Genomic DNA, 10,023 nt, shown 5'->3' with positions numbered 1-10,023 from the left:
GCTGGAGAGATGGCTCAGTGGTTAAGAACATTGCCTGCTCTTCCAAAGGTCCTGAGTTCAATTCCCGGCAACCACATGGTGACTCACAACCATCTGTAATGAGGTCTGGTGCCCTCTTCTGGCCTGCAGACATATACACAGACAGAATATTGTATACATAACAAATAAATAAATAAAATGAAAATTAAAAAAAAAGAGCAGGTCTCCTATGGACGTCAACCAAATATGGCCTATTAAGATGCAATAAGGCTAGACACAAGCCTTTATGTCAAGGCTGGAAGAAGAAACCTAGCAAGAGGAAGAGGGTCCCAAGAGCAGGCAAAGAGTCTCACTTATCCAGTAGAAGGATTATTGGTTGCTTCCCAGTTTTAACACTATGAATAAGGCTACTGAAAACATTTATGTGATGATAATGTATGGATGTTAGTTTTTTAATTCATATTTAATAAATACTAAAAACTTTTTATAGTTTGTGTTCATTTATTCTGGATTCAATTTGTTCTTTTTCCCAGTTTTCAAGGTGAAAGCCTAAATTATGGCTTTTTGATTGCTCTGCTTTTCTGCTATGCGCCAACAATGGTATCAAATGGTATGAAAACTTCTTTAGTGTGTCTTAACACTCTCTGATGGTTGTATTTTCATTTAGCTCAAAAATGTTAAACTTCTTTTAAACTTTTGCTTTGGTCACATGTTATCAAGTGGATCTTTAAGAATCCAAATAATGAGGCCTCGCCTGTTCTTAGTCTGTCACTGGTTTTTAGTTCACTTCCATTGTTAAACTTGACACCACTCTGTGATTTCCATTCTTTTCAGTGTGTTGGGTTTACATGTGTTTTATGGCCCAGGATATAGTCTATCTTAGGGAACGGTCCATGTGATATGCTATTATTGGATAGAATTCTCTAGACATGTCAGTTATCCTGGTGACTAATGGAGCCGTTGAGTTCTTCAATATCCTCACTCACTTTCTGCTTCCTGAACTTCTCCCTTTCCAACAGCAGACTCATCCACCTCTCCTTGTTCTACTTGTCTCTGTTTCATGCAATGTCCACACAGTGTTCAACTCTGTGGTTAGCCATATATATGTTAAAGTCTGTTACATATTTTTAGAGTACCCACAACCCTCATTTATACATACATATGTATATAATATTGTATATTATATGTAATACATATTCTTTCTTTACTCTGAAGTCTGTTTAAAATTAGCATAACCACTCCCACTTCCTACCTTTTTTTTAAATTACTTTTTCATGGTAAGTCTCTACTTCCCTTTACTTTGAATTTATCACTAAAATGTATTCATTAAATACTATTTATAGTTGAGTCTTTGACTCACTCTGATCCAGTCAACTGAAACTATTGAACTGATATTCAATACGATTATTGAAATACTTGTATTAATAGATATTTAAGTTGAAGAGAGATATACAGGTAGTTATAAAATGACTAGACAGATGGTGTATAGATATACAGATACATAAATGGATGGTAAGTAATATATAATGGATATGTACATGATAGAAAAATGATGGATAGAGAGAATGATAAACAGATGATGCATAGATCATACTTGTTACTTCTTTTTCAAACTTTTACTACTGTTCTTTACTCCAATTCTTGTTGTCCAATGTTTTCAGCCCCTTGTGGTTTTAACTATACATTTGTATGATAGCTTTTTCTCTTAGATTTTAGTATATCACTTACCTATCTTTAAAAACTGGTTATCATTGAATTTCCGAGTATCCACCTGCAACCAATCAAGTTTACATTCAAGCGACATACTACTGCTTCACAGATAGCACTGATGTCTCATGCTAACAAAATATCCCTAATGCTTCCTTCTCATCCCCTATGTCATTGCTGTCTTTACATAGGACAGCATGGCTAAGGGATAGAAATGGTGTTCGCCTTACTCCACATGGAAAGCTAAGAGTATTGCATTTGGTTCTTTCTCTGAGCTGGGGCTAAAAGCCCAGTGAGTTAGGTTTGGGTAAAACAGTTTCTCAGAGCGTTACTCAGTGTGTTTCAGTATAACGCATTTTCTGCCCTTGCTGGAAGCACAGGGGAATTTTTTTCCCCTCTGACCTTTACTGTGAGGACCTGGCAGAGCTCTTGGAGGTAAATGGCAAAGGCATAGGCCTTGCCTAAAAATGGAGCTTTCTGTAGCTTGACCCAAGGCAAATGCTCTAGCAACTTGTCAGCTGCTATTAGGTTTCCCGCCCCAGGCCTGATTCTGCAGTGCTTTCTATTTGTATGTTTCTGTCCCGACACATCATGAGTTTCTGTGCCTACCTGTTGATTCTGCAGCTCTGGGTGCAGCAGTCTTCCTGTGACTTTTGTTGTCTGACTAGTCTAAGAAGAACTGATTTTCACTGTCTCCAGGCCTTGATTAGAAGGAGCAGTAACTTCTATGTTCTTTAAATGTCAGACTTTTGTATCCCTCCCCCATCTTGAGGTGCTATTGACAGTTGATATCTGCTGGGAATGGAGAACCATACTTCTTTGTAAGTCACTGGTAGGTTGCTTATGCTCAAGGGGATGCCCCCAACTCATGCACATATGGACAGCATTAATTGTAACTTAGTGGACTTTTTAAAAAAGAATACAAAGTTGGGAGGGGATGTATGTGGAAATCCAACAGAAGTTGGGGAAGGAAAGTCAGGCATAGCGATTGTCATATTTCATTGTAAACATGTATGAAATTCTCAAAGAATAATTTTAACTTAGGGTTCTAGCAATGTTTGGGGCATATAAAAATGGATCTCTACAAACTAAAATAAAGTCAATTTGTTTGTGTTCATCTCTATAGCAATTTATATTTTTTTTCATGCTTTGGGCACTGTTTTAGCTTAAATAATAATCAGAACCATGGATAGAGGTGTCTAGACCCCAGGTCCCCTCAAACTTTGTAATTCCTTTATCTTCTTTTCATAGTCCAACATGTAGAAGATGGTTAAATGGCAAAATTGAAAATTCTTAGGTCTGCAGTATAGCCAGCTATACTTGCATCTTAAAATCTCCCATTTAGAGTTTTAAGGGAAATGACACCTGCTTCACTGCAAAGATTCAGCTGTTTCAGAGGGTCCCACAGCTGTCCTGGTTTTCCATTGAGGGAGGGAAATATGAATCCACGTACACGTCTTGGGAACATTCCTGGACTGTAGCTGGAAGAATAAGCTACTGCTTTGGATTCACTTTGTAATTCATCTAAGAAGAAATCCAGATAAACTTACCATGGAGGATGGCAGCTCTCTTCTGAATGAAGCCACGTAAAAACATCACTGTATATAAAAAGCATGACAACATACTTCAGCCATACGGTAGAGTCTTGGATTTTCTTTTACCTTAAAGATTGAGTTTTCTTTCACTGGATTGGGACTTTAGAGATCAGGGGTGGGGAGGGGGTAATAAAATAGAGGAGGATGAAAGTTAGGGCTCATTAAAATTTATAAAAGTTGAAAAATAACCATTCTGTGTTTCTTTGTTCAGTGCAATACAACAAAAACATCAGCTTATTGTAATAAGAAAATAAATAAACCAATGCATTAGTCCATTAGTACCACAATCATTAAAATATAAGCATTCAGTTCTGAGAACACATCAAATACACAAAATCCATTTAAGGAAATGCTTTTGAAAATTGAATGACTATTGAACACTAGAACTTTACAAAGAACAACAGAGAAAAGTTCTAGAGATGCACCAAGCTCCTAAATCAGCCCTCAAGTAAGAAATGCCAATATTTAACATTTGAGACTATTTTATATCCAAAAATATGCAATGAGTGCTGCAGTGTCATTTTTATTCCAGTACAAACAATATAACTCTCTAAAGACATGGCAACATAAAACAAAAATGCTGTTATTGTCAGCAGAAAGGAGTGCAAGCCTGATAAACACGACTTGGAAATTCCTTTGGGTTTTGGCATCGCTTCACACTTATTTTCAAGTTACTAATAGGATCTGCCCATTTGACTAGCCATCATTCAAAGCTGCCATTTAGTTTGAAATGTCAAAAAAAGAAAAAAAGTAAAATGGTCTTGAATGTCTAATTGTCTCTTTGTCCTTGCTGAGCTGCTAACGACTGAGAGTATTATCTTTACTTTGTGTTTCTGGAGGGATATGATGGTCGTTGCCCAATCATGAACACTAAGCAGAGATGTTTCATTTAACAGTCTTAGAGAGAAATACGAAAACCTATCCTAGCAACCTAATGGCTGTGTGTATGCACACATGTACGCACCTGCATTTGCATGTGTGTTGGCAGGCGAGCGTGTGTGTGTATGTGTGTGTGTGTGTGTGTATGTGTGTGTGGCATACTCTTCCTGTGACACACTCATGCACCAGATGAAGCCAGCTGCAAAGAGGATGACTTACAGGCTAATTAGCGGGTGGAAGGACAAAGCAGGAATGTACTTTGGTTTCTTCAACTAGGGAGGTTTTTAAACTGGTGGCAGCTGGGGACCTACCTATAAATAATTAATGACAAAACATTCTGTGGCTTTCCAGGCAGCAATTTTCTTTGAAAGTCCTGTGATCGTCTTGGAACAGCACATAACAGCCACATTAAGGATCTCTGGGTGGCTGACCATGAATATTGAAACATAAATAAGCAGAAAAGACCTGACAGGGTACCTGGAGGTTAAAACATAACTCTTTACTATGTTGGCTTTGGTAAAACATGGCAAGGGTTTTTTCTCATTACAAGTAGTTCCAAGGAAAGATTAGGCATCTCTAAGCTTTTTTAACACCAAACTTATTGCTGAATTGTTTCATCCATTAAGGCATTAATTTCTTCGTTGTCAATTCATTATTTGACCAAATTGTTTTGGTTTCATTTTAACTCTCAGACAGCAGTGCACGTGATGCACAGGGGGGATCGGTGGTAAATAAGAAAATTACATCTCCTTTCCCATGAAATCAGAATCAATGGTGATTTAAGTAATGAAATAGAAATACAGCAATTCACAAAGAAGAGTAGAGAGAAGGGGTGGGATCAGAGGAGCTCACATAGATAGAAAGGAAGGCCAAGGGATCCATGGCAAGGGCAGTGACATTCAACAGCTCCAGCATCACCTGAGATGGCAAGGTAAACATGAACTCTGAGTCCCACTCCTGACTGACTAGATGAGAAACTAGAGGTGGGTCCAGCTGTCTGGTTTCAATATGCATTGTCCTAAGAGCAGGTTGAAACGTGAACACAGTGAAGTCCTTGGAATGAGAACGCCAAGTGGGTCTGATTCGCCCTGAAGTCCACTGCCTCTCCACAATCAGCCCTCTTTTGAACACAGACTTTCTGATACTTACCTTTAGTGGTCCATTTCTTTGCTCCTCATTACAGCAAAATTCTAAGAGAATCAAACACACCAATCAAGTTTGCTTGTGTCCCACGACATTGCAATTCTCCACACCAAAGTCACCAGTGACCTCACCTAGTCAGTCCATGGGACTTCAAACTTCACCTTCACAGAGTGTGATACAGTGTTTTCTTATAGCAAACCGCATCCTTGCCTGTCACCCTCACAGCTGCCCTTTATCTGCTTTACCTGTGAGCATTAGCTGCTCCAGAACTCAGGTCTGGGACCCCTCATCTACTCTCAAAGCAACCACAGCTCTGGAACTTCATTTACTTCCATTGGTTAGATACCACTCAGTCCCCAACTTACATCTCTGCCCTTTACTTTTCCCCAAACTAAGAAATTTCCCTTTTCTAAGTGGCTGTTTAACCTGCATCTTAAGATCATCTGCATCACAATAAGCAATTGATTCTCTCTCTGCAGCCTGCTTCTCCATCTCAGCGAATGACAGTGCCAGATTTGGCCTCTTTGTCCTCCCTGCAATCTTGGAATTATACATTTTCCTGCCTCCTTTTCACCCCCAAACACATAATCCATCCTGTTGAGTCTACCTTCCTGTGATTGCTACAACCCAAGCAACTCTTCAGCATCACCTCCACTCTGGTCCAGGCTGTCTCATTAGGGTGGTCACTGTGTCTTCTGCATTGCTGTTGTTCTTTGAAATTTTCATGCAAAATATTTAAATCATACCTCCTCCACTTCTGCCCAAATCTAGCACCCTTCCCTATCCACCCATGTGTGTGTCCAGTTTTAATTTGGAAAAAAAAAATTCAAGATCAAATTGTGCTGCCCAAATATTCAGACCTTCCTTCAGAGCATAGTTGACTTATCAGAAGATTCACTCGTAGAGAAAACTGATCCCTGCTTTTCCAGCAGCTAACAATTGCCAATGGTTCCACCACTAGGGATGAGAGTATGTGCCTATCAGAAGGTGGACTATGTGGGAACGAGGTCCCTTTGTTCGAGGGTAGCAGCATCCCTCTATTTGGAGGTGTCTCATTGTGTCACTATGCACACACTGAACTCTGGGAGGAGTACAGTGGCTGTCCTGGATAGTGTGGGATCCTTAAAGTGTCTCCGGTATCTCTACCCAGGAGAAGTCAGACACATCCACTACAAAAGTAATATCAAACCACCTCCAGGTATTGGTTGACTCATGTTCCCAGGAAAACAAGACACTCCTTGGCCCACCACTGCATTGGAATCTCTGCCCCTATCTAGAACTGTGAACATAATAGGATTAGTCTTCCTGTGATACCCTAACCAGTTTCCAGACTCACATAGGCCTGGCAGGTAAAAGTCATGTTTTCAAAACTCTAAAAAGGTAAGGCACAGTATTTTACTTAATGTGACATCATCTCGTTTCTAAAAACTACTAAAAATCTATCTACCTATAAGAAAAGATCTGGACATATCTGTACCAACCTGTTTGCAATTATCACACTGAGATTGCAGGCTGGAGAAGTAATAGAAGTGGTGACCTTATAATAACATGTTTCTGTCATGGTTTGACTTATTAGACAGCAAAATACAGTTTTCCAAATATGTTTGTTAATAGCAATGAACAATGCAGACATATTAGGGTGCACAGCTTGTGTAGGCCTTAAACTGGATGTAGCCAAGGAAAGCAAAAAGAAGCATGTACAGTCCCCATACCTTTTTGCAAAGTCACCCACCTTTTTGCGAAGATCAAGAGGTTAGCAATTGGGCTAGGGGTTTAGCTCAGTAGTCTAGGGCTTATATAGCGCAGGTAAGGCTCTGGTTCCATCCTCACAATCACAGAAAAAGTATGTAGTGGCTAGATGTTCTAGGAAAGCACATGTGAGTTCTTGGACTTTAAAGCATTGAAGAAGCTAATTTTGAGTGCATCTCTGTCTCCAATCATATCGTGTGTGCATGCATGCATGCATGCCTGTGTGCATACATGTGTGTGTATGTGTTCATGTGTGTGCATGTGCATTCGGATGTATGTTTGTTGCCTTTTGTATGTGCATCAGACACTTGACCAACTAAGTCACCTCCCCAGACCTCCAGTCACAGCAACTCTGAAAGACTAGAAATACCCAGTGCGTTGTTTCTCAAATCCACTGGGTGACAGTGACCTGGAATCTACACCACAGATACAGGATCTGAACACAGAAGTCAGGAAGGGGTGGGAAAGAGATTTATTTTTCAGAAATTAATCAGAAAGATGCTTTATTTATACTATCTTTTACACAATATACACTCATTAATTAATTACCTCATTTTGAATTGAATCAAACAAAAAGCAAATGACTTTTTCCTTGAAGCTAGAGTGCAATGCAATGTAGAGGGGAAAGGTGTATTTAAGCTTGTTATGTTTCTTCATAAACCTGTGTGGATTGGGTAAAAGCAGAGTTTAATTCAAATTTAAAAAGAGCACAGCAGCCTTCAGAAATAAGATTGTCTTTTATCATGAAAAATGGCCCACATTCTTCTGGATTTCAGAACAGAAGCCTAGCATCTGGTGAATGATTAGTCAACTCAGTTCGTCTGAGAAGTTTTTGAGAGAAAATGGTTATTAAAATATCAGCAGACAGGAGCTGAAGAGATGGCTCAAGAGTTAAGAGCACTGGCTGCTCTTTCAGAGGACCAGGGTTTGATTCTCAGCACCCATGAGTCAGCTTGCAGCCATCTGTAACTTCAGTGCCCGAGCATTTGACACCCTCTGCTGGCCTCCAGTGTATGTACATGGTGCACAGATATACAAAAAGGCAAATTAACCCAATCACATGAAAGGAAGAAGAAATAAATATTTTTAAAGTTCACAGAGTCATTCAACCTTCTTCTTATTTTATTTTAGAGCCTTTAGATGTCTTGCTAAGAGGATATCTGCCTACAGCAGCATCTTCACCCTAGCCAGGTGAACCTAGAGTCATCGTAGCATCTTTGAGCTACCCAGAAGAGCCTGGGGCACTCACAACACCATCTCCTCGCCATCCCAATGGAGGAGGTCGATAACATTCGCAAACTTTTAAAAAATATCCTGATATTCAAACTTCCAATCACTTGAAGCTTGAAGCATGTTCAAACCCAAGGGGATGGGTCATAAATGACAGCATGCCCAGGAAATAGGGGTATCTCTAAACAGACTATAAAAGGAAGAGGGCTAAGACAAATGGAAGATGCTACTGCACAACCAACAGGAAAAAATAGGCTTAAAGTGGTAAATAAATACTAATTGTTCTTATGAGAGGGCTGTTTAGTTTGTAAGTAAAAGATGAAATTTTTGGAAAACAGCATACTAAGGGCTTCCTTTCAAATTATAAATTTTTATCTAATGAGCAAATTGTCTTAAAGTCCCCATTTTATTACTCAGCACTGTTTTCACTTTATGGAATATTTTGCATTATATTTTAATTAAAGTTATAATTACAGAACTAAATATAATTAGCTTCTTTCTCCAAAAGAAATTGGAAGTGAACTTACTTTATTAAATTTTCAATTTGTTTCCTGTAGTGTTACATAGTTTATTCTAATTAATTGAAAGAGAGCTCATAAATATTTTATCAACATGAGAATGTGATTAAAAGCTCAAGAATTTCCCCCCATTTATGAATTTTCTACCCCTTAATCTGTGACTCGCGCTCAGATAAATGCTCATGAAACTAAAGTCTGTCATTGTTTGGTTTCCTCTTGACATGTTGAACGCACTGAGGGCGCTTCAATTCCTGCATTCTCTTTTCTTTAGACTTTGCATTTTGAAGTCCTCCCAAAGGAAGACAGGGGGTTTCATGCTTTATTCATCTTTCCTGAGTTGATACAAAGATAGACACCACAGTATTTCTGTCTGTCTTATGATCCCTTCCAACCTGAAAATAAGGGTGTCCTTATGAACAGGGTTCACCTTTGTTTTGTTGGCCAGCCATTCATAGCCCTGGAAACAGCACCCAGCACAAGCAACAATCTCAAGAATATTTCTGGAACTTATAAATGGACCCAAAATTTTCAGAACTTATTCCCAAACAGACTAATTCTGACTGATATTTAGCTTGTATATTCCTTTAAGGAATTCTGTGTCCAAGAAGAAAGTATCCTCAGATGCTTGGCAGAATGCTGCTCAGGAACCAAACCAAGTTTCTAATGCTATCCCTGCTGTTTGGGTGGGAACTGTTTTTCTTCTGCTATCTCATGAGACCACTCTACAGCATACATGCTAGGAACTCTACTGTATGTGTCTTAATGACTCCATGGTAAAGGAACAACATTAAACACTTGAGAGTGGTTGGTGAGACCATCATCATCAACAAAGGGGCATAGTCCCTATCCTGACCAACTCATTCCTCATGAGTAACTGCTCTTTAAATCCACTGTAGGCAGCCATGTCACTGTGTATATATATATGTTGGGCTACAGAAGAAGTTGGCTCAATTCAGTATTGGAAGGAACCTCTGAGTATTCCTTTCCGCATATAGTTTTGACTTTCTGAAATCCTTAATCCTCTACATACTAAAAATAAATGTTAAATAGAATGGACCGAAAACAGAATTAAATGGACTGCATGAATTGAGTTGTATTTCAAATAAAGGCCATGGTCACCTCATGATGGACACAGAGAGGGAAGAAGACACAGGGAGAAAATGAACAAACAAAAGAAAAAGAAGGTTGGATGAGGGATGGAGCGGACAGAGGATACACGTTTA

General features: G+C 39.1%; 1 long non-coding RNA gene across 1 annotated transcript; it reads right to left on the bottom strand.

Moving 5' to 3' along the window:
* LOC126512487 (uncharacterized) lies at window positions 1-3,281 on the bottom strand. Its single transcript, XR_007595058.1, has 3 exons — window positions 3,237-3,281; window positions 1,708-1,750; window positions 1-123 (listed from the first exon to the last, which is right to left on the bottom strand). It is a non-coding gene; the product is annotated as an uncharacterized lncRNA (long non-coding RNA).
* Between the last annotated feature and the right edge of the window lie 6,742 nt (window positions 3,282-10,023).

This window comes from Alexandromys fortis, unplaced genomic scaffold, assembly GCF_014885135.2.
Source record: "Alexandromys fortis isolate MF-2015 unplaced genomic scaffold, M_Fortis_MF-2015_v1.1 scaffold_111, whole genome shotgun sequence".
Lineage (NCBI taxonomy): Eukaryota > Metazoa > Chordata > Mammalia > Rodentia > Cricetidae > Alexandromys > Alexandromys fortis.
Note: the sequence above shows the minus strand (reverse complement) of the source record. Positions and strands in the feature narration are given on the sequence as shown.